At 38.7% G+C, this 24,947-nt stretch overlaps 1 long non-coding RNA gene across 1 annotated transcript in view; it reads left to right on the forward strand.

The window, feature by feature from the left end:
- The first annotated feature begins 2,247 nt into the window (after positions 1-2,247).
- LOC311433681 overlaps positions 2,248-24,947 on the forward strand; it is a 30,461-nt gene continuing 7,761 nt past the window's right edge. The window contains exon 1 of the long non-coding RNA XR_014690905.1: positions 2,248-2,368. This is a non-coding gene — a long non-coding RNA (uncharacterized lncRNA). The remainder of the gene's footprint in view (positions 2,369-24,947) is intronic.

The raw sequence follows: 24,947 nt of genomic DNA on the forward strand, positions 1-24,947 counted from the left end.
GTAATAACTCCTGAGCCACCACAGGTCACAATGACGTTTCAAGAAAATCAAAGTCACTGATGGTTTCTGATAGATAACCTGGCTAGAAGAGCTAAACAGAATCCAGTGAGGTTAATCACAGACTAATTCCCTTAAGCTGGCTGTCTTGGGCACTAGTGACAGCAAACTGTGAGCCTGTCACTGCCAGCACAGGGCTGCACGCATGCATACCTGGCCATTGCTGTGAGAAATGTCAAAACCACATAGATGTGAAATGGAAAAGCTATTTAAGTTCTAACCAATTTCTTACAGAATTATGCCAAAAGTTAATGTGTCAAGTTTATAAAATCAGATTAAAAGCATCCATATTGTGCTTTGTTCCTGCTTAAGTATGTCAGTAACTGCTCTGGGAAAGCAATGCAGTGTTGAATATCTTTCTGTAGTAATTACAAATGAGTTTGAAAATGTAGAGGGGGAGATGAAATACTAAAGGCCAAATCTAATAAAGAATTACAGTGCTGCAACACCTACCTTGCAGTCATCTGGTGCCCATATGGGATTCAGAACACTGTTAGACACCTAGTCACCATTTAGAGGAGCCTACGTATATGGGACAGGCTGATCTTCTCAAAACAGGAGCCAAAATAGCCAACTTCCTGAGAGAGAAACTGCCTGAAATCTGTGCATTTGGATGTCTCTGATTTGATCTATCTGGCTAACACTATGAGCAAGGACACATGCGAGACTGTACACCTTGGCCATCTGACTCAGGCTGTCAGAGGATATTCAGCCATGCACTTCTCTACCTGGGTATCCCACCACATTCCCACTTCCTGGTTGGGCCCCCCAGATCTTTTGAAATATCAGAGGCAGAGAAGGCCTTTGTTCCCTCTTCATAACACTTTAGTGGCCTGACTACATATTCAGGAAGATACCAGTTTAATCTCCCTTCCCCTTCCTTCCCACACTGAAGCTGTTCCCCTGCATCAGAAATAACTTGAAAGCAGGAAAATCAGTAGGAAGGACTTCAGTCCTGCAACGTGCTGCCTGGCAGTAATGTGAGGGGAATATCAATGCATGCTGGGTATGAACAGGGACCCACTTCAGTGCTTCTTAACTGCAGCGATATGGACACGGTCTCCTTGCACACAATTTCTGAAATTGCTCCTGCACAGTGACACAATAGTAACAGAGCTGTGGGGATCCCCCTCTTCAGACCACCCAGTGATAGTTTAGCTGCTCCTACAGGATGACAGGCACGTTTGGACGTCCTTTCATAGGTGCAGGAACTAAATCTGGCTGTCAATAGCTGGGTCCTTTAATGACTGCCTAAAAATAGGCCACTAACTTCATTGATGTTTTAAAAATTCAGGATACTTAGACCTTCTTTAGAACAGATATGATCCAACATTTGGTTTTATTCTGGAAAGCCCAACAGGAAAACCCCAGGGAAGGGGAGAGGGCCAATAGAGGGACTGGGGTGTCCTGGTGCCTGTCCAAGTTTGCTTACGAGGAGCTGAAAGCACTGTGTGTGTGTAATCTTTTTCAGGGTTACAGTTCTGCCTCCCTTGCTTTATTGTTGCTTACATCCTACTTTGAATCTGACCTTGTACAGTTTATTTAGGTACACAAATAGAGCCTGTGACAGAACAAAGAACTGAAGCCGGTCTCTCAAGTCTTGATGTATCTTTGGATGTCTTTCCCTTCTGCTGATTTCTCCTTAGCTTTGCTCACTTCTTGCTTGAGTGAAGCTTCTCTTGATGTTTAAACTCCTGGCCATATACTAATTGGAGATCTGGAGACAGAAAACCAGCCACTATTCCCTACAAGGAAAGCTGATTTAAGTGAAATATTTCCGCAAAAGAAGTTAGATGCTTTTGTTGGTGTTTTTCTCTTCTATTGCCATAAATACTACAATCAGGCACACGGGATAGTGGCTGCCAGTTTTTCAGGATGATAAAAGCAGGATCAGCACCTTAAAACAAAGACATTTAGCTAAAATAAAATTTTCTGTGGGATGTTGCTAAACAGGTGAACACCTGGAGTCTCATCTAGCAAGTTCACCCATCACCGAGACAGTGCCCAGCATTAGCAGTGGGTAGAATATTCCTGGCCATATGCACAATATCAACATTACAAAGGTCTTAGAGACAAATACAGCTTGAAAAGACAATCCTTAGGGCTTTCTAGAAGGGAAACTGATTGAGCCAGATGGGGAGTATTTAGCCACAGCAGGCCAGATTCTCAGATAATGTAAATCAGCTTCACTCCACAGATGATATACAGCAGCTGGAACCTGTAGCTTCAAAGGATTGAGCTGAAGTCTCCTGCGCAACCAAGTCTACATAGATTTTTACCAGTAAAATTAACAAGGCTCATTTGGGGGGAGGTGAGTAACACTTAATTTAACAGAAATTGCTGATACTTAACCAGCAATTTCTCTAGTTACAGGCTTTTCTCTTAGTAACTTGGACTTTTTTTTTTTTTTTCTTCTGAACCTCGCAACAAAATCAATACAGAAAAAACACATCTGAATGGCCTTGGATGGTAGCAAGCCATAAAAGCTTTCTGAGGCTGTTAAAATGAAAATCTTCCCTCCTAAGTGGAAAGGAGTTTTAAGGAGAAGACAGCAGCTGCTTTGAAACGTCTGTGAATTTTTTCCTTGCAATTAGTAGCAAACAATAAATGCCTCTATCCTGAGCACTGATGGCATTTCCTCCATGTTGGCAGCTTTTGTCTTTTCTAAATGATAATAACTGTGTGTGTTTGCTTCTGTTTAGTAGGCAATGTATATCCCTGTAAAGCATGCTCGTTCTGCGAACTAGCTGTAGGGGTGTTATTCTGAGAAACTGTTTCAAACCTGGGCCTCTGTAACAAGTACTTCACTGATCCATCATATAACCCTAATAGTGCTGTTATATTGAGCTTATGTGAGATTGGGAAATAACGAAACCTCTTATTTGTCCAACTGCTCAGCAGTCCCCCGTGCCTGGCACAGCTTTTTACTACTACCAGGAGTAACAGTTTGCTTTGTGAGAGTGAAGTAGAGGGGACAGAATCAACGTTTGATTGTCTGCTTTCAATTATTTGTTGCTGTGTAAATGGTATGGATTTTTCTCATATATATATATTTATATATATATAAAATATTGACTCAACTGTCAGCCTTCAGGTAGCATTTGAAAGAAAAATCACCAGTGAATTGGTTTGTGCTCCCCTTTTCAGGGAGTTACAAGACATTAGTTGGCAACTTAAAAAGCAGAAGCATGTTCCAAGCTTTGCTATAGGCTTGGTGTTTAGGCCTCTCTGTCTACCTGATAATGTTGTCAGCCAATATCCTTCTTTCACTGAGCAGAGCACTGTAATTGTTTCAATAGTCTCAGCTCTGAGCTGCAGCTGGCAGGTGTTTATAATCCACCCAGTTCTGAGCAGGGCAACGTGTGTCGGTGAACACCTGATTGTTTTCAAATGTACCTGCTTTGTTTCTGGGGTAGGAGGCCAGTTCAGAGGAGTTTGTTAGCTGCTTTGTTCCCTGAGAATTGCTTCTGTCTCTTACAGGTGGTGAAGGACTCTTAGGAAGGTAAAACCAGACCGTTCATCTTTTTTTTTGTTGTTGTTTTTGTTTTTTAAATCTAAATTTTGTTGTCCTTGTTTTTTTTTTTTTTTTTTTTTTTTTTTTTTTTTGTTTTGTTTTGTTTTGTTTTTTTTTCCTTGTGTTTTCTTCTCACTGAGGAAATACTTGTTTTTGGAAAACTAGATTGTTAGAGCTAGAGATACCTTAGGCCAGGCTCTTGAAATGTGTTCTCCTTTAGTGATTGTACTCCTTATAGAATAAGGTCAAGAAGACTTTCCACTTCAAAACTAGGCTACGGGGTGCCCATTTTCAGGGTCTGCTGGGTGCTCCTGCTGCTCTGCTGCAGGAGATGAGGAGATGATGGCAAGTCTATGGCTGGAAGAGATTCCTGCTCTTCCAGTTATAAATGGGACCCTTCTTGTGCATTCAAATACGTGGGTCAGCTGCCCAAAATCATGAGACAACTTTATACCTGATGCTGTATTTTTGTGGTGGTTAGGTCGTGTGTTCAAGTTTTACTGCTTATCCTGAGGGTTAGAGCTTTTCTGGAGGGTGAAGTTTTTGTTTGATTCCAGGATTTGGGCTTAAAACCATCAAGTAGCGAGGGACTAACAGTAAAATCATCAGGCTACAACTTCGGACTTGAAGGAGAAATATGATTTTTTTAAGAGTGTGTAAAAGCTACAAAGGTCACTTATTCAATTTGAGCATTTTTTTTTTTATTTTTTTTTTATTTTTTTATGCCTAGGCTCTCAGCTAGGAAACTGGAAGAAAGCCGGAAAGATAAAAATATTTTAGAGGTGGTCTGAAAATAAACAGTTTGTGATGAAAAACATCCTTCTGAAGCATTTAGATAAAGATAAAAATACTGATGGATCAAGGTGTTGTTTTTTTTAAAAAAAAAAAAAAAAAAAAAAAAAAAACAAAAAACCTTGAGGACAGAATGAGATGCAAAGCACCACAGTTTGCAAAGAACAGAGTGCAGTGCTGAAGCAAATGATGTTTTTTCACAAATTAGATTCACATTTTTTTTTAATATGTTACAAAACAGACACAGAACAGTGTGGGGATGGAGGAAATCTGTCCCTTTTAAATCTTTGCATCAGAGGTGATCTTTTAAAAAGGTATGGCTCAGCTCAAGCAGAGGTTTAGGCAAAGACTATGCATGAAACTCTTCACACTGTGTTATGCTGAAAATCAGACTGAACAATTGTAATGGCCTTTTGGTTTTAATGTCCATTATCTTCCTTCTGTCTACTTGTAATGTTATGTGTACCAGATTTTTCTCCTCATCTTGTGTAAACTAATTCAAAGGAAGAGGGTTAAGTTTCCTCTAGTCACAGCCTGTGAACTGCTTCGTGGTTTTAGTGAAAACTCTTTCATAAAATTGTGTCTTGTCCATACAAGACACAGATGTTGTGAACACGTGAATGGCTCGCACAGGAAAGGTGTGTGAATTAACTGTATGTTTCCATGCACATAGTTGTGGTATGGCATTCTGTTTTCTTTTTCTCTTCTGTAATATGAATTTTCAGTTTCCAGGCTTTTTAAATGTGTTTTTTCTGTTGTTTGTTTGTTTGTTTTTTAAAAAGACTCTAGTACTGTCTTAAGACTTTTCCCCTTCTCTGATAGTCAGCTGTTTGCAAACTTAACTCTACTGTAATGGAACTCTTTTTTGCCTGACAATTTTCTATGGGACTTGTCAACTAGCCTTTCTTCTGCAGCACCAGCATAATTTAGTGTAGATGTAGGGAAAGGGACTACTCTTTCAGGTTTCCATAGTGACAACCAGCCTAGCAAGTGGGGCAAATTCAGCTCTCAGTTATACTGGTGCAACTCCTGCTACTTGCACATCTGGTTTCTGGGCTCACTCTGCAGTTCAGAAAGAAACATGCCTCCTGAGCTGATAAACCGTTTCTAGTTGTCAAGTTTATTCATAAAATAAATAGGGAAGTCTTGTCTGTTTTGTTTGTTTGTTTGTTTGGTCTTGCTGTTCCTGGGAGAGCTAAGTGTCTCATTCATCTGCATGCTGTGTGAGATATACCCTGTCTTATAAAAATGTGCTTGTTTCACTGTTCATTTATTATAAGAAATAACAGTGCTCACATGTCAGTTTTCTTCTATTTGAACCTAATTTCGTGAATCCCCGCAGAAAGCTAAATATTCCTATTCAATTTGCACTTAGGAAGCGTCTTGCTGCATTTATAAATACTTCAGTCTCTTTTCCATAATAGCACAGATTCTACTTCTGGAATTAAAACTTGTCCTATCATTTTATATTCTACAAAACTTTGAGTATTCTCCCTCTCCTCAGTTCCTATCTTTTTTTGCTATCTTAGCAGTAGGCCACTACCTGGACTTATTTTCTGGGGGATCTTATACAAGGCTATCAACCCACAGTGCGAATACCTATAGAGAGGATTTTTTTTTTTTTCCTGAGGTGCTATACAATTCTTTAATGTGCTTCATAAATCCACTGAATGGCTGTGGCTTTTCAATCTGCTGGTTCATCAGCTTGTCATTTTAGAAGATCCAGAAGAGAAAGACTAGGTACTTAGGCAGGTTTGGAGGCATTCAAGGTGGAGAGAGGGCAAAGTATTTCCATGGGCAATGTCAGGGAGAGGTCAAAAAAGGAATTTCTTAGCCCTCAGATTTATTTATTTATTGTTCTAGATCCTTTCTTTGCTGGCTAGCATTGACTTTCATCAGCATAGAAGAAATGTAGGCTGTAAGATGAGGCAGTAAGTGCAATTATATGATTTCCATCCTCCCAGGTGGTTCAGTAAAATACTTCTGTGAAAACCAGGGAAACAAGTATCTTGCCTCAACACATAAGTCTGATATGCCACATTCCACGAAGAAATTTCACTCACATTTTTTATCCTTTTTTTCTACCTTTCCTGCGTGCTGGGATCTGCTCCTGTTCTCATGGTGTATGTAACACTCTCCACCTCAGTAGCAGGTCTTGTAAGTATAATAGATTAAAATCAGATCCTTGTAAGAAACCACTGATGACTTTTGCATTGTCCTGTTCTAAAAAAGGTGCATGATTACTGAAGAACCATTGCAAAACTTGTTGTCTACTTTATTTAAAACTCCTGCTGTTGAGTTGCATCAATGTAACTGAAAGCCTGTTGAGAACAAATCAACTGCTGTGCTGAAAACCCTTGTTTTTTCATTGTGAAAACCATTGTGTTGTATTGTAAGTCCTGCAACATTAGAGTTTTCTCTATATTTTCAGCTCCTAGAGTCAGGTGATTTTAAAACACTTTTTCTGAATGTGTGTGTATGTATATGTCTGCTTGCTTTTCCGTACTGGTAGAGAAAAATATGAAAATAATTTGATTGCTTTCTAAAGTTTTAGAAATGAGAAGGCAAAAAACATAATTGTATTTATCTTTTTCAAACAGAAGGATTTATTTTAGGTATATCATGATTATTTTTTTTTTTTTTTAAGTTGTATGCCTTGTTAACATTCAGGGTTGGAAATACTTAGGCTGTGTATTGTTTCCAATTACATCTGTCCTATACACAGCAATCTGTTACACTGGCTTTTGATCTAGAGCAATATAACTGAGAGGAAAATTCTCCTTTCAAATGGACTTCATTTTCTCAGACCCTGGCAGAATTTAAAAGCGATCTCCACCATCTCACTTTGCTTTATATTCAGTTCAATTTGAGGTGTTTATTTTCATCCACCCCTTTATATTATTTATTGCTCCCTTGAACAAAACAATACATATTTCTTTCTCAGCCAAGGAATAACCTGGGCTTGTTTCCAAGGCATTTTTGGAGAGAAGTCACGGCTGCTTGCAGCAGTACAGAAGAAGACACGCTTAGCTACACCCTTATCAGGATGTGTCTGTGGTTATTAACATCAGTGATCTGCCTAATTGAGAAATTCAGAAAGAAGAAAGGACAAGCCCTTGCTTCATTCCCTCTGTAGTTTTTCCCAATGAACAGCTTAGAAATAAACCCAGCGTTGTCCAGAAAAAATTGGCTTGAAGTGTAGTTTGTCAAATTACAGCCAATAAAAGTTGCTGTGAATACAGACAAGGGTTGCTATGAATATGTGCACTGGACAGATATTTTACAGGGAAGAAAAAGACTAATGTAATAGGAAGGAATAAAGGTAGTAACCTGCTGGTATTTACTTGCTATCTACAACTTATTGCAAGGAAGAAGAATCTATTTTTGGTCCACATGGAGTGCTTTGTTTAGTAATTTAATCATCAGTCTTTTGATGTGCATTGTATGCCTCTAGCAAGACATCATAGCATTCTATTTGCCTCCTTTGTTAAGGTAGCTGTGTATCAGGCTGAATGCTTCAGGATTGTTTCTGAAATAACTGCTAAATCTCTTTTTCTTGGACAGGAGGCTGCAACACCTCTCTAGTTAGTGTATAATACCCACTTTGAGTCATTGCTACAAGTCTCATTATTTTATAAGCCTTCACTGGCTATGCATGGCATTGCTTTAAGTAGGTGATGTTTCAGTAGTCCTTCCCTATCAGCTTTTTCTTTGCTGCACATAGCCTCTCTGTAGAGTACATAAATGTAGATTATCACAGTTTTTTCTTATCTGAAGCATACAGCAGAAACAGAGGTGTCTGGGGAGCTAAAATGATTACAGGTATGGAAAAGAATTCTGTAAGACAGATTAATACCCCTTCTAATGTAGAGACACAAGGCCATGCTCTAGCAATAATAAATAATCAGCGTTAAAGGGAAGGTAAATTGTGTGCATTTTGCTTCTCTCCAAGTGAGAGCAAACTAATTTAATGTAACTATCAATTTACAATATAATATATGTGAAGTTGGAAGGCAACACCTCTACCAAGACTGTAAATCAGGGGAAACTCATTGCTGTGGGGCAGCACAAGCTCTACCCTGCCCTGTTTTACACCAACTTGTGGCACTAACGTGTTAAAAGCTGGCATTGCCATATGCTTGCAGGGCTGGTGTGAACTAAGAGAAAAGCAGCCTTGTCTCCCTCACCACCACCACCTTGCTAGGTGTCCCAACAGCTTGATATTTGGGTAAGATACCTGCAGAGCAGGTCCTTCCTCCAGAAGGCTCCAGCTGTGTCTGCACTGAGCGACCACAGCAGTGACCTCAAAGGCAGATTTTGAAGCACATCTGGGTGGCAATTTACAGAGAAAGAGACTTTTGGATAGGTGGATGTGGTCAGCTGTGACAAAGTGGATACAGGGCTTTGATAATTCTTCAGGAATTTCTAGAATCAGACATGAAGAAACCACTGATACAACTTCCACATTGGGTCTGCACCTGTGTGACAACTTGGTTGCTCTGGCATTGCTTTGATGCACATCTTTATCAGGGAAGAAATGAGCTCCAAATTCCAGGGTAGCAGCTGTGTTCCTGTTGAAAATCCTTTGACCCTGGTGCTATCCAGTTTGCTAAGTTGTGTCTCTGCTTCTGGATCGGCGAGTCAAATTTCTTCTTGGAGATCTGGTGGTGAAGTCTTACATGAGGCATGATTTTCACCTCCTGTCTTATGCTGCTGCAGAGTGGTGTGTAATTATCTCGTGCAAGTAATAGATGATGATTAGTGGCGAGAACTCCAGGCTATCCTGCTAGCTTTTTGCATGGTTTGTTTGTCCTCATATTCTATCCTTCACCTCTGTCCAGGATTTCTATGCTATAGCCAGGTTGATGTGCAGAGACATGTTATGTTGAGTTTGCTATGGGGAATCTTGACTGTAGAAGTCTACAGAAACTTAGCTGTGGACATGAGGGGGAGGAATTAAAATGGCATGCAGTCTGTGGGTTTTTCTTTCTCTTCAGTAAGTAAATAAGCAATTTACTGTTTGCTTTGTCTATTCTGTGCTTAATCTAAAGTTTAAAGATCCTAGTGTGAACAAATGGAGGAAAACCCCATAAGGAAATACAGCTCTTGTATTTCCTTACTTTTACAAACTTTCTTGAAACAAGCAATATTTGAGGGACTAAACACGCATACAGATCTTGTGACCTTCTGCCCCAGGGAGAGCAAGTAGCCTGTGCATGTGCAGCTCGGTGCTACCAGCACATTGATGAATTTTGAAGGTGGGAATCTTGCTGGGGGAGATATGTTGGGCTGATAAGCCTAGCAGTTCTGGGGGCTTTGGGGAAAACAAAGCCTTCCTTGGATCACAGGGAGCTAACGAATTGCATAGCTGCACTAGGCTCAGTTTAGGTGGTTTTGCTAATCAGACCTGTATGGCTTCCCAGCTTTATTATATTCCTTGTTAAATCCAGAGCAATAACCTCACCCCACTGCAGAGCTGTAAGTATTCTGTGCTGTAAATACTCGCTTCTGCTGCAGAGACTTCGCAAATCCTGCTTTGCTGTGGGAAGAGAGAAATCACATCTGTTCAGTAGGGACTGGGGAGAGCCAAAAGACAGAGAACCACCAAGTCAGGGATGCCAACTTATTAGAAACCTTGAAGGAATTTTCTCCTAGCACAGATCAAGATACTTCATATCAATAGTTTGTAAAAAGACACTTTTTTTTAATGTTGTAACTGTTTTTATGTTGTTGCGTAGTTAGTTTGAATAAGCCTACTGTTTTGTTGATTTTTAACATTATCAGCTATTCTCTGTTTTTATTAAGATGCATAAGGTGTTCTGGACTTGGTCAATCATTAATTATAATTTATTTTAATTACTACTTGACTCCCTTGAATTTAAATGAAACCCACATGCAGTTTAGCTACAGAGCTGCCCTGCAAATACACAGAAATTCAGGATGATAAAAACTGTGGTTTTGTGATTCCTTAATCCTGCCAATCTTCTCCTAGCTGAGCTCAGGCAACAAGCCTTCTCTTAGCTGTTGATACTTAGGCAACAAGCCCAGACTCAGGGAAAGTATTAATTGTAAAACAGTTTAATCTTTGGGGGAAAAAAATAAATAAAAATAATGCATTCTAAAACTTTGCACAACCTTCCTACATTCTCTTTAGATTGTATTGTACTTCATTTTTTCAAGTTTATGTTGACCTGAAGTTTAATGTGATTGAATATTTCAGATTCGCTATGTGTCATAAGGAGTTTTGAGTTCTGAAACAAAATGGTCATGAAATGAGTGAAAGTACTTTGCATAAAATAACCATCCTATAGCTATTTTAAGCTATTCTATAGCAAGCACTTTTAAAGTTTGAAGTGATTATGCCCCACATATTACAGTTCTGACAACTAAAAGGTTAGCAAGATACGGTTAAAAGATTTTTGGATCAAAATGGTATTTAAGAATGCCCTTAGACATGTTGCTGCAGAAGGAACAAAACTGGAACAAGGAACAAAGGAAGACCCAGTCAAAAGAATATAGACACCTGTTGCCTAACACTTTGCCATCTTCTGGTATGATGATAAGAGAAGCATCTCAGACAGCAGGTAGCTATGGCCAGCAGCTAAACCGTGACATCCCAGCTGTAGCTGGGTCAATCCTGGCGTGATAAAAAGAGAAATAAAAAGAAATATTTTTTAATCCTACTGTGGAACCTGAAGTCCAGTGCTGAGGATGTGAGAAAGAGTGTCCTAAACTACTTTAGCAAGATTTACCAGCAGTATGAAGGGAAAAGTACAGAAGTATTGCTTGGGACAAATGGGCAGGATCTGTACTGCTAATTTCAGTAGGGCAATGTGATAGGCACTGCATGCAGAATGGCTGTGTGTGATACTTGTGGAGAATTATCCAAACCAGGGGAGATCATTGTTGCTTGGGAGTTAAGCTAGACAAAAAACATATTTAACTATACATTCTACTTTGAAAGTCCCCCAAGCTTTGGAGTGGCATAAACACGGGATTTACAAGGTCTGACTCAGAAAGCCAAGTGCTTTCTTGGAACTGCTGGGGTGAGTTGGTTTGAGGGAGGATGCTTTGCCCACTGTGCTACGTTTGGAGGCAGCACTTCTACCAGTGCTTGTGGAAGGGGTAGACCTGGTCATTACCAGAGACTAAGAGAGGGTCAACACAGAGCCCTAAGGACACCTGTAGGCCTTAATCATCCTGCCCACAGGCTAACTCCACCCCGCTTATCCATCACCCAGAGGTCAGGACTACCATCTGATCCCAGCCCTGATCTCCACACCACACTATCAACACAACTAATATTCCTGGGAAGCTGAGCAGTTGCCAGTCTGGGTGATGTGGGATGGTGCCCTGGGTGGTGAAGTTTCTGCCCTGAGCTGGGGTATCTATGGCTCCCAACTCAGTCATCCTCAGAACAGCCTGCTCCTTGACTTTTTTATGCCAGTGTGTAAAGCTGCATTTCTACCATGAATTAATGAGCAGACACTCTTGATACCTACTTCAGAAAGCCATAGGCAGTTCAAAAACTTCAAAACCTGTGTTTCCCTCTCCTTTTCATTCTCTTGTGCACAAGATACATAAACATATCTGGATGTTACAGCTGCAGGTGAATTTAGAATAGACGTTAGAAGTTTGTAATGTTTAGAGGAATAAGGTTCTCTACCAATCTGTTCCAAAACATACCTAGTTCTAAGGGATGATTTACAGATTTATTTTTTTTAAAAAAAGATCATATGATATGATGATGTGACAGTGAGGGGCTGAATCTGAAGAGGTTTCCTCCAGTTCTGTTTCTGTAAATCTCATCATCCTTGTTATTAGAGAGATTTTCTAGAGAAATGCTTCTCTGAAGGGTGCGTGTCTTTACTGGGCATTTCTGATTTTTGATCCTTCTATTTCTTTGAGCCCATTATTGCAAAACTTCCAGTACCCTCCTCTTCTGACTTTTTTTTTCTTTCTTCATTTTATGGGTGTTCTCCGCCAGCAGAAGGGAAGCTGCCCACCATGTAGGTCAGCCAGTTGTGATGGAGCTGCTGTCTGTTCTGTTCTAGGGTTTTCATTGCTTCTGTAGTTCAAAATACACACGCAGCCAGGGAGAAATGGGACTTCTCCCAAAAAAGCAAGTGCTTTCCAGGCTGGGATCTAGCTTCTCTATGAGCTGGCATTTTCTTCAAGCCCTGGAAGGACTTTAGGTATAACTTTAAATTCATGACTTCTGTTGTTTTGGGGGATGAGGGTGGTGGTTTTTGGTGGTGGTATTTTTTTTTAATTTTTTTTTTTTAAATTTTTTTTGTAGAAAATAGATTTTTGGTCAGCTTTAAGTGTTTTTAATGATTTCCTCTGAGCTCTCTGTAACTAGCAGTTGCATGCCTTGGTTTGCAGTCAATAAGAATGTGAAAGAACATATTTCTGGCATTTTGTTTAGGTAACCCACAAAATCCACCCCTAGACATCCCCATTTTTTCTCTCAGGCTGTAGGGTTGCATGCATTCATGAAGGGCATTGTGCTCCTCATCTCCTAGGGAAAGGTGAAACATTTGCAGATAGCTGGATTTGGTATATCCGTGGAGAGAAATTATTGGCCAGAGGGGGTAGTTTTGAATAAGGTCTTATTTACAGGACTGTGTGCATACTTGCTATTACAGAAAGAGGTGCCTTTTCTGTATATGCCCTCCTCATGTTGTACTAGTGCTGGAGACTAGTATAAGTGAGAGAGTGGTGTTTCTTTGGCTATGACACCTTAAAATATCTCCCTTGCTGTGTCTGTGTGGTCTGTTCCCGTCAGGTTATTTCATCCTGCAAACGTAGAGCAGACCTATGAATCAAGAGGAGAAGAAACTCACTATATTTCCTAATCTGTGGAACATTGTCTTTGTTTTGCTCTAGTTTCCAGTGTCATCTTGGGCAAAGTGTAAGGAGCCCGAGAGGGCTGGATGGAAAACCTCAGTGGGAATACTTGAGGCTACTCTCGAGCAGTGCTTGTGCTGTGTGTTGTGGCATTATGCACTGTGCCGTGCATGGGTGAGATGGTGGTGGTGGGAATCTGTTAATACTTGATTTTGGCAGGGTTAATCCCATGAGAAATAGTAGCAATGTTAAATTACAATACAGCAGATAGCCAGTACATGCCTTTGGGTATGCTGCTTCAATACTGTTTGTACTCTGATATTTACTTTTTTAGACTGTAATAAAAGCTAATTTTATTTCAACAGCTGAAGGATTTTTCTCCATGATGTTATTAAAGAAGAGAGTACAGCCACTACAAAGATGTTTTCACATTTATTGCCAACTTTCTTTGACTGAAGTAGTGTGTGCCAGATGAATTTTCACTGTCTGTCTTGCCCATTCTTTTCCCTAATGTTGTGGCTTCTTGTACCTATCCTTAGGAGATGCAGCTCCAGGGAGCTGACACAAATAATGCAGAAGACCTGGAAGTCAAATAAAAAAAACAGAAGTGACTGGCAGGAGCAGAAGTACAGCAATAAAAATGCTATTTAACCTGCTGGCTAATACAAAAAGGTTGTTTCTGCAACAACTAGTGGAAAAATATATTTAGCAATTAAATTAATCCAAACAAATAGGGGTTTTAGCCCCATTATTCTGGCTAAATTCCAGCTCAGGTAATTACATTCTGGCTACCTGCTTTCCCTCTGCAGTTTGTGCTGGGTAAATTATGGCTTATATCATGTGTGCATGTGTTGGGCTTGTTATGAACAGCGATGTACCATGTCAGCATCTGGCATGTTCTATCTGTTAAGAAGCACAGAGGTGATTGCATCTGAGTGGAAGTAAGGGGTGACTGTTTAGCTGCATTTGACACATTAGTAGGCTTTGTGGATGCAGCAGACACCAGGCCCAGCATGTTAAAGCGATGGCCATAATATAAACATAGGCAGTATTTAGAAATACATCGACAAGACAGATGAGTTGGATTAGCACTCTTCTTCCCTCCCCACTCTTCCTGTGTTAATGTCCCATACTTCTCTGCTGAAGCTGAACATTTTTCTTTGTGTCAAAGCCAGCTTGTAGAGGCTGCCTGTGTTTTTAATCATGACCGTGCATAGTCCTGGCTCACAAAGTAACCTCACAGACAGATGCACTGGTGGAACTGAAGGGAAGAGATGAGGGAATGGGTAAACCATCTTTGACACAAAACATCCCTTCCTGGCAGCATGTGTGCTACTCCAGTCCTCTGGGAGATTCAGCTGATGCTGGCACATTCCTAAACCCCTTCTGGGGAAAGGCAGTGAAACACTGAATTCAAATCTAGCTTACAATTCCTACTGTATCTGATACAAAGCAGTCTCTTGCTGTGTCTTTAATGCCATGTTGAAGGGTCACTGTAATTTAATACATTTTATTGATTGTCAGCTCATTTGAAGAGGATCATCCCTGCAGAGCTGAAATATGAAAGCATGAGACAAGGGTAATGTCCTGCAATCACCAAGAATTTTCCTCTTTTTTTTTTTTTTTTTTTTTTTTTTTTTTTTTGCACCATTCCAGATAATACTTTGTATGCTGACTAAGTGGTAACTAGCGTACAGCACTCATGTCAGGGAGTCCTTTCCCACTTCTGCTTTTTGATAGAGCTGAAGAGAGGGCTCATCTTTCCACTTATGAGGCACTAAGAATCCATCCAGATCAGGTGCATGTGAGATACAAGTGGGTAGATGCACTAGTATTTGGATGTGGAGCTGCTAGTGAAATTCAGAATCATCAATGTGTTAATCACAATTGGGGGACAGCTTTGAAAAAACATAAGTGATTTGTTATAACCTGGGCTTTGGAATTGCCTCTTACTGGTACTAACCTTACAAGCAAAGGGCACACTTGGCTTCCACTAAGAGCCCCAGTTACCTGGAGATAGGGCACATGCACACCACCTCACAGAAAACACCTGAGGGTAGCCAGCTCATTGTTGCATGAAGGAGACTGAATGGACAGGAGCAACAAGGTATGAGGCAAAGAACCAGTTCCTTTTCACCTAGACAAATGTTTTAACAGCTGTGCAAAATGCTTAGGGTACTTGGATGAATGAATTAATACAAATGAACATTGCCAAACAGATTGTATTGAGAATTAGTTTAGAGCACAAAGATTTTTTGGTGGTGAAGTCCAAAATATGAAATTTTTAAAATTTGTTTTTATTTATCAAAGCAAAAAATATTTTCTGCAGGATAAACAACACTTTTTTTCAGCTTTAAGCTCTTCTTAACAACTTTAATTTACTTCATTTAAAATGATTCAGCCATTGCTGCTTTTCCACAATAGATATTTTGTTGTGGAAACTAATTGGAATGTGCATGATAGATGAACTACATTGAAAACTCCAATTTTTATCAGCTCTAACCCTTGATCTTAATTAACTCCTCTACATCTGTTTCCGTAGAAACCAACAATACAGTCAATAAAATACTACAGCCAGCTGCTTGTGCTGAAGAAATATGCAGAACAAACCATGTTTTCAGTTATTTGCTTCTGACCAGTTTGTGGTTGCAGCAACAGGTGTACTTTGTTGCCTTCAAAGGCATCAGGAGCCTGATCCTTGCTAGAGAAAAACGCATCAGATAATGACATTCTTTCTGCTTCACAGATGGAAAAGATGTAAAAAAGGTGGTACCTTTTTTCTCATTGATTGACAGCTGTTCTGTTCTGGGGATAATTAATAGTCTAATTGAAAATATCAAATACTTTTATGTATAGGGGAATAAGAGAGTGTATTTGGCTCACGTGGCAAGGTTTGGATAGTGGGGTGGGGTGTAATGCAGCTCTTAGTTGCCTATCAGTGTTAAAACACCCCAGAAATTGAATCCCCAAGCAAGCCTCCTCATTGGGGGGGGGGGGGGAAGGGGGAAAATCCAGTCTATTTCTCCAGGCCACGAGTCTGTTCCATGAATGTACCTCAGAGGTAGAGGGTCACTAAAGAAGTGGATCCTCTGCCAGAAATCTGAGACTATATGCTAACCTGTCACCTGGAACTGAAAGCATAAGAAAATCTTTTGTAAATAGAAATTGAATTGTTTGTTTGCTTTATGCTTTTATAAGTTAGTACTTGCATTTGAAGTTTCTTTGACCTGGATTGAGTTATGAAGAGTTTCAAGTTTGTTAACATAGAGGTATCCCATTTCTGTCAGTGGAAAATCTGGGGCATTTCTGTCAGAGGAAAATCTTTAGTATCTTTGGGGTACTGTTTGTCCCCGTCCTCCCCTCCTCCCCCCCAAAAAAAAAAGTGTAAGTGACAGTGTCCTCCAGCTTGTGGTGTTGTCGCTACCATTTGGGTCTTTTACAATACTGATACAAAGTCAAGCGTCATGACATTAAGCATTGCAATACTTGTACTTTTAATAGGCTGGGCAGAGGAATTTGAAGTTGCAGTGACAACAGGGTGCAGACAGATTTCAAGGTGTAGTTTGTAACTAGCACAAGAGTACTAGCACCTAATGCTTTTGATAATGGATGCATTTAGAAACACAGCTCTATTATGGTAGTAATATTTCATCCATTTCTAACAAGAGCTAGTTAATTTTTTGCAAGAACTGTGAGGGAACTGTATGGTTGGATTATACATTTGGCAAGAAATGTGATAAATTGCCAATAATTTTATTTCAGCTTTAAATATTCTCCCTTAAAACATTCCTGATGGTGTTTTAATTTAAATAAATGAGAACTTATTGGCATTTGCTTACGTTCATATTTCTATGAGTGTAGATATGTAGTTTTTTTTTTTATCTTTTATAAAGATAAACATCTCATGTCTGTGCGGTCATGTATTACAGGTAAGGCTGATGACATTTTCTGTAATTAAAGTTGCCAAATGCTTTTCATTACAAGAAACTGAAAATAGGGTGTAATAGCTTTCTAAAACATTAATCTGAATGTTGAATGTACCAGGTAGTTTGTCAGAAATGCTCCCATTATCGTATCTATTAAGAAGAAAAACAAACAACTCCTGTCAGTCAAACTGTTAGCCTTTGAAAATATCTGATTTGTTGGAGTTCATCAAAGTTCATAAGTTTGACAACTAATTCTTCTGAAGTTGCTTCTTGCCTGGGGCATGATTTCTATAGGATTGAAAACAGCTTGTCTGGTAACTACACATAATGTTAGGCCTGAGCACCATCAACAACAAAAAATAATAATAATTTTGTTTCTCCTCCCCGGAAGAGAAGCTTTGGCTGGGTATAGATACCAGAAATATGACCCTTTCACAAGAGTGAGAGCTGGAATTCACTGAAGAGATGGGTGTATGCTGGTGCCGATATGATATGAGGTAAAAGAGAAAAGCTAGAAATTAAGATGTTGTGGAGGAGGAGGGGGAAAAAGAAGCCTGAAAGCTGTGAGGAAAGGGGGTTCGAAGTGCTGGGTAAGATAAACAACAGGAGAATAGATGAGGAAAGGGATAAAGTTTGTGATGAAATAGAAGGGATAGCAAGACTGTCTGGACTTGAAAAATAATTTAATGAAGGAGGGATAAGGAAAAAGTTGGAAAGCAGTTAAGGGTGGTGTTCATAGCAATATCTGAAAGAGGAAGACAGAGGTGGTACTGAAACACACAGAGCATGACCATTTGAGACTGGGAAGAGGTGTGGTAAGGGAAGGTGAAGTTTGAGAAAGCTCGTCACCTAGTGTGTTTCCCTAACTAAGTAGAAACCAAAGCAATTTGAGAAATGGCATAAACAATGAATGAGGGAAAAAAAATGGGCTAATAAAAGTCCTGTCATATGTTAAGTCACTGATTTTGGTTGTCACAAATAGGACATCCAGAATTAGTGTATTTTTTCCTTATTCTAATTTCTTTGTATCAGTTTCCCTTTTGTAAACTGGGGAAGGTTCTAACCCCTAACCTCATAAATGTGTTGGGAAGATAAATGGCAAAATGTCTGTGAAGCACTCACATACACTAATGATGAGTACTGCAGAAACACCCAGGAGGAAATTAATAGTTCTGTCTTCAGAACTGCATTTGTAAATGTGCAGTAAATAAGGCCTGGGGCAATACGTTGAACAACAAGCAGAAAACAAAATATTGAATTGCTGCTCATTAAGTGAGCACACTCCATTCTCTACACTAAAGGAGGCAGAAAAATATGGATGTAACATCAAAGTTTATATCATAAGTCACATAGAAAAGGGAATCTGAGATGAGGTGGCACTTGTAATCTTAATTCTTTCCTAACCCTAAGAGAGTTTTTCTTTATGACCTTAATAATGTTCTCTTAGTGCTTTTGTTTGTTTGTGTAGCTATGTAGCACAAAATGTTATCTCATGAAAAGCGTAGGAAAGAAGTATGTTTTGAAGAACAGATTTCCTCTTCAAGGAGCACAAAAACAATTCCACTATTAGAATGAGATCTCTTATGTAGTTGTATGTTATCTGGCATAGGTACACTTACAACTGTAATACGAATGTCCTAATCTCACTTTTCATCCCCGTATGACCTTCTCTAGCACACTATTCTATTATGAATTTAAAAGTGTTCCTGACAATCAGGATGTTTTTTCCCACTGAGTTGTATTTTGTTTGTAAGTAAACACGGAGTTGAAATGGCCTTTCATTTAATAGTAGTTTTTGCATTTCTACAGGTATTGACTTAGTAGCCCCACGCTACCTAGCTGAGTGAGCTGGATCCAAATAAGGGTATGAAATGTATACCTACTGTTCTAATTAAAGCTGATGGCAATTCATCACCCTAATTGCAACAATGCCCTCTGTGACAATTTCTATCCCAAATGTCCCATTCTTCTTTCTGAGTAAGTGACTTTAAAAAACATTTGGAGCCTTGCCAAATACAGAGAGAAAAAATTACTGACTGCAATATCACATGAGAAAACATTACGGAATGAACAAATGAAGAGGTCAAGCAAAATGGTGAGAATACTCTATCAGTATTCTGGAAGTATGAACATATGCCTGAACATTAGTGGTCATACTATCTAATTTTTCCTGTAAACTAGTAGGAGTCATCTGTTAATAAGTTAAGATTTTCTAAAATGCTCTACAATCTTTGATGCTGTTAGGCTTTTTTATGTTTTGTTTTTAATTTCTTTTTTATTATTATTTTATTAAGGGGAAAAGGGAATAGATTTAGGCTTGGGAACAGGTTGTGCAGTCAGTGGAAACTTGCAGGATGCAGTCAGTTGGGCCCTTCCTTTGTGAACCAGTGTCTTGGGTGAATAGGACTCAGTGTTATTAGGCTGGGCTTTATAGACCCAGCATACTCTCAAGACTAAGAATTTTTCACTTCATGGAAAATAACTTAAAAATCATAAAAGAAAAATAATGTTTCTTGATTCTTTACAGGTTGAGTTCATTACTGTCAATATTTTACACTTCTGATTGACTTGTTGTAGCCCTAGGATACGTGCAATAGATTTTCAGTGCGGAAAATTAAGAAGTAATACTGAATATCATTTACATAGCCTAAGGACATACATGAAAAGGCTTCTTTGTTTTTCAGTGGACAAGAATCACCCCGTTAGCTTTAACTTTTTTTTTCCATGTGTTCTCTGGAGTTAGCATGTTATTTCTGTGGTCTACCAGGCTACTAGAAACAGTAGACATGACAGTAGAAAGGATATTGCTAGACATAAATTGATATAAGTCCTAGGTGAGGGAATGGATGGCACTTTTGTAGAATCACTGCTCAATTCTGCAGGTAACAACTGCTAAAATATGAACTTATTTTTTGCCTCAACTGGTCATGCACTGCTGGATGAGGGTGTGAAAGAGCTGAACTGAGACACAAATCCTGAACAGATCAACATCTTGCACCCACTGACTTTACTGAGAATTGAGAATTTATCACCCTTTTGGCTTTGGATTTTTTTATTTATCACACCTACTTTTAAAATCCTGAAAATGTCAGAATGTGAATGCAATAGTTTTTCTTACAAAGTAGATTTTTATTAGAAGAAAAAATTAAAGGGGGGTGGGGTGGGGGGAGAGAAAGGGTCTTGTGGTCCAGCTGAATTCTGGCTCTTTCCAGGCTACATATGAAGTTTTCTCTGTGATGTCTCAAATGGGTTATATGCTACTAGCAAGCCAGATCCTCACTCTCAGAAATCAGTTTGTATTTCATAGTACCATATGGTATGACAGACAGGACCAGGCATAAGTGAATACAAGGTACATCTTCCTAGGACAACTTCTCATGCACTTGGTCTCTCTCTTTTGCTGAACGTTGAAATGCAATTTTCAAACCACTCTTTCTTTTGCTGGAAAATATTGAAAATTGTCTCCATTGGATGACCTTGTGTGAACCAAGAATATGATTTGTTGTTGTTGCTGATATATGGAGGTTTGATGACTCCAAAATTATTGATGCTCATGGAGACTAAATTTCATGCTGTTAGATTTTAGTTTCTGGATTACTGTGTGTCCCAGTATGCTGGGACATACAGCTGGTGTCACTTTGCATACAGTTGCCTGAGGACACAGGGTGGAATTCTGCTATTACCGGTGGATAAGGTCATGCAGTAATGGTTTTAGCTCAAAAATTTATAGCGTAAATAAAGGAACTGGGGAATGATGGAGGTAGTACACAAAACCTGTATTCCTTGATGATCCCTGCCTCAGGGAGGGAGAAAAGGAAGACACTGAAAAAGTGAGCTAGGAATGGCTAGAAAAAAAAAAAGTGAGCCTAGAAACTGGCTTTCGAGGCCTCCTAGTGAAGATTTCACCATGGATTTCATAGACTTCCTTCCATCTTACTATGGACACTCATCCAGGAGCCAGATGTTTCTGGTGGGACAGGTGGTTCTTCCACTCTGGTATGACCTGGAACTTGCCCATTAAAATTGGTGGGATTTACACTATTGTCAATGTGTGAGCTTTTAATAACCTGATTCTGCAAGATGAATGTTTCTGTGTCTACTTATATCTGAGTTATCCTATCGAGATTGATCAATTTATTTAAATACTTAAAGTTAGGCATAAATTTATTACTTCGATGAATCATGTCTTAAGTACAGTGAATCAAAACAACAATTGACTTTACAGTTGCTGATTCTCCAGTGCCTCAGTCAGAAAAAAATGGATCAGTAATGTTTAACTTGTTTTAGGCAATAATAAACTTAATGGTTACTGTAAAGTTACGAACCACTTATAAGGTCCAGGATTCAGTCACTGATACTCTTTGTACTGTGAAAACTTAATAATGAAGTAGTGAAACTTTACGTTTGAGCAAACTTCAACTAAAATAAATTCTTTCTTTTAATAGAATCTATGAACTGTATGAACCTATGAAGGGTACCTGTGAGCCTAGAAAAATGCAAGACAAAAAAAGTCATTAATTATAACTAGAATAACTTTTATTAAGAAGCTGTGTCAGAGCTCTCATCTTCTACTCAGACAGATGCTTCAACCTGAAGCAGTGGCAACATCACTACATGAGTCAAACATGTGGGTAGATGGGATTAGAGAGTAGTTTACAGCTGGCCCATGATACCTCCATTGTCTCTGCTGGTGGTAACTTTGTTTCGTTCCTCAAGGAATGTGTTCCACCATAATGCCTGGAGAAGGATTGCGCTTGTATCTTGCTGAAGAAAGTCTTAAAGTATTTTTTATTATTTACATATGTATGTATTTATTTTTAAATTGGTGATTTTTTTCCCTTCACTTATTTTGCCATCATCTTCCCTTTCAGAAGAGGGGAAAGGAAAAATGTTTGTCCCTTATCCCTTCCACAAAACAACTCATTGTAGGATTTCACCTGAGATAATCTGATGCTATTCCTAGAGCATGCACTTGCCATTCCCTTGAGTTCAAAACAAAATTTAAATACCACATATAATTTCTACTGAAGAGTTAATGTGTTATGATGGAGTCATTTTGTGAGGGAGTAAGTGTGTGGATCATCTCCACCTTTGTCTTGTTCCCTCTCTAACCTGGTGTGCTATGGGTCCTCGAATGGCAGTGCCATTCTCCATCAGTTAGAGGACATCCTTGGCCTGAGGTGCTCTTGAATGCAGCCCAATACTCTCAAATACAGGAGGTCATGGAGGCACTCTGAGAATAATTTTTTTTTCTCAAACCAACTCATTGTTTATAATGATTTGTCTTATTAACTTTGGGTAGCTGTTTTTAATACTATATTGCACAACTGAGCAAACTAATCTTCATTCGTGTATCAGGTATTGCAGTGCATATTTTATAGAATTAGATTTTATTTTTTTTTAGGGAATAACCTTTAATAACTAATAGGTAGTGACTTCTCACTCGCCGGTAAAAATAAATTTTACCTGAGACTTGACAAACTTTACCTGAGACTTGTAATATATTATTGGATAGCACCTTATTGTTCCACACTTGAGGAGCAAGGGAGGATAAGGAAGACCTTGCTAGAATTTTCACACATCAAGAAATGAAATTCACTGTCTAGTCTAGTGCATTTTCAATAAGATGAATGCTTATTTATTTGCTGTTGCTGTAGCTTGTATAGCACTTTGCAATATGTTGCTACACACGACATTACATATGCTTTCCTTTATAACTTGTATATTAATCAGAATATTCTGATCCTAGATACCTTCCACCTTTTAGACCCATTTTTAGATATTCAGTCAGACTGCCTGATACCTTTTTTATTATGACTTTTCCACAAGTGTCTTCAAGGAAAAAATATGTCACTCTGAGGTATGCTGGCAACAGGTGAAATCACACTCTGCTTCACAGTACGCTGAATCATTTGTAAGTCACATCACAAGTCATCATTTATTTTAAAAAGCTATTAAAAAACAAACAAAAAACAGCTTTGCCAATCAGAGGGTGTATCCAATATTATAAAACTGAAGCACTGGTCAAACTGTAAACACATTTTTATTTTCTTCTCATACATTTGTTATATATTGAATCTCTAATAACTTGCTTTAGAATCAATATTTACAATAAAAGCTCATTCATGCTGTTTTCTAGTCCTTGACAAGATGGCAAAAGCATTTAAAATAGAACGATAAGAAATGTGAAGTGTCAGGATGACTTTTTCAATCAATAATGTTTCTTGGTAAAATGCATTAATGCTTTGGGACACATGCTATTTTTACAAATACCAAGCACTTGTCTGACATCCAAATAGTGTAACTCCACTTGTGTTTACCAGCAAACTTGTAGAACTTTTCTATTGCCCCAGAATACTTTAAAAAATAAAAATGAAAAAAGAACTTCAACCAGATTGTGATGGCTGTAATTTATGGCACTCAATGTATTATACAGAGCCTGCAAGCTCAAGGAAGTGTATTGCAATATGTTTTGACTGATGTTTAAGCAATGCTTAATATTATTCCTTCTGATGGCTCAAGTAATGTGCTAAGATATTACAGAAAAGCTGTGCTACAAGATCTGGAGCAGACCAGAGCAGAGGGAGACAGTTGCAGTATGATATTCCTGATTTGTCTTCAGAATGTACAAATAACTTTAGAGAATCAATTAATATGATATCTGTACTTCCTACTTGCAAACTACTATGATCACAAACCTAAGAAAATGTAAAGACTGAAGCCTCCTTTCCTTCTGGATATTAAGCTGTATTCTCACTATTCTGTGCTCTAAATAGCACACTGTCTCCATGGCAATGTGCAGTTCAGTTTTAAACTTTCCAACACATAAAAATGTTAATTTATTTGTTTTTAGCACTCCCACAGTTGTCATTGCTATGAAAGTCTCAGGTCTGGGAACTTTCCAGGAGTAGTGGAGCCATGGGGTTAAAGACTGGGTTAACTGCCAGAAATGCCTGACCTGAAGGTCGTTATTGGCAAATTATATTATTATTTCCTGTCAGCTTAGCTTGTGAAGTGGCCCTCAAAGCATTAGGCAGTGAGCAGACTCAGAGCATTCAAAGAAATTTGCTTTCTTTTGTTCTTGATGATAAGGTTTCTTTGTAAATGAGCGCAGCCTGTGATGAAGGGAAGACATGTTAAATCCTGTGTCTAGCATGCCTGACTTTCACGGTCATTGCCATTACAATGTTACAACCTTTTCTTTTTTTTTTTTTTAATTATAATTTGTGATAAGAGTATACCTTCTCATCCCTTGGAGAAAGAAAAGCAATAAGTTTATATTTCCAACATTATTTCACTGTTGTTTAATCTTCTGATAACTTGGCTTTCTGCTGTAAAAATCGTTGGCCTTGAGACTGTTGAAGCACTGCCTGGTGAAGTGCGAAGCATTTTGGTTTTGATCCAACAGAGCGCTCAGGCAGATGTTTAGCTTCAAGTATGCAGGTAATTTTTACTAGAGACTAGAAATAAAATAACAAACAAAACCAAGAAACAAACAACAGCAACAACAAACCATCTCTTCCTGACCTTAGAGCCTTCCTGTGATTTTTCTTGACTACAACTGGAGTATTCATTACTTGTGGGATTTAACATACAGATCAGCAATTCTTAAATTTTGTGCTCTGAGAAAATCTTGAAACAAATTCATTTTTTCTTGATATTTTTTCTAATAAGGTGCTTGTCACCCTTTACAGTTAAATAATTTAATACAATAGAAAGTAGAGTACTGCCACAATGCTGTAGCAGCAAAGAAGGTGGACATTTATTGCAAATTCAAATAAGCTTAGAACAAGTTTTTTCCAGGGGCA

Source organism: Aythya ferina, assembly GCF_964211825.1.
Source record: "Aythya ferina genome assembly, chromosome: 3".
Lineage (NCBI taxonomy): Eukaryota > Metazoa > Chordata > Aves > Anseriformes > Anatidae > Aythya > Aythya ferina.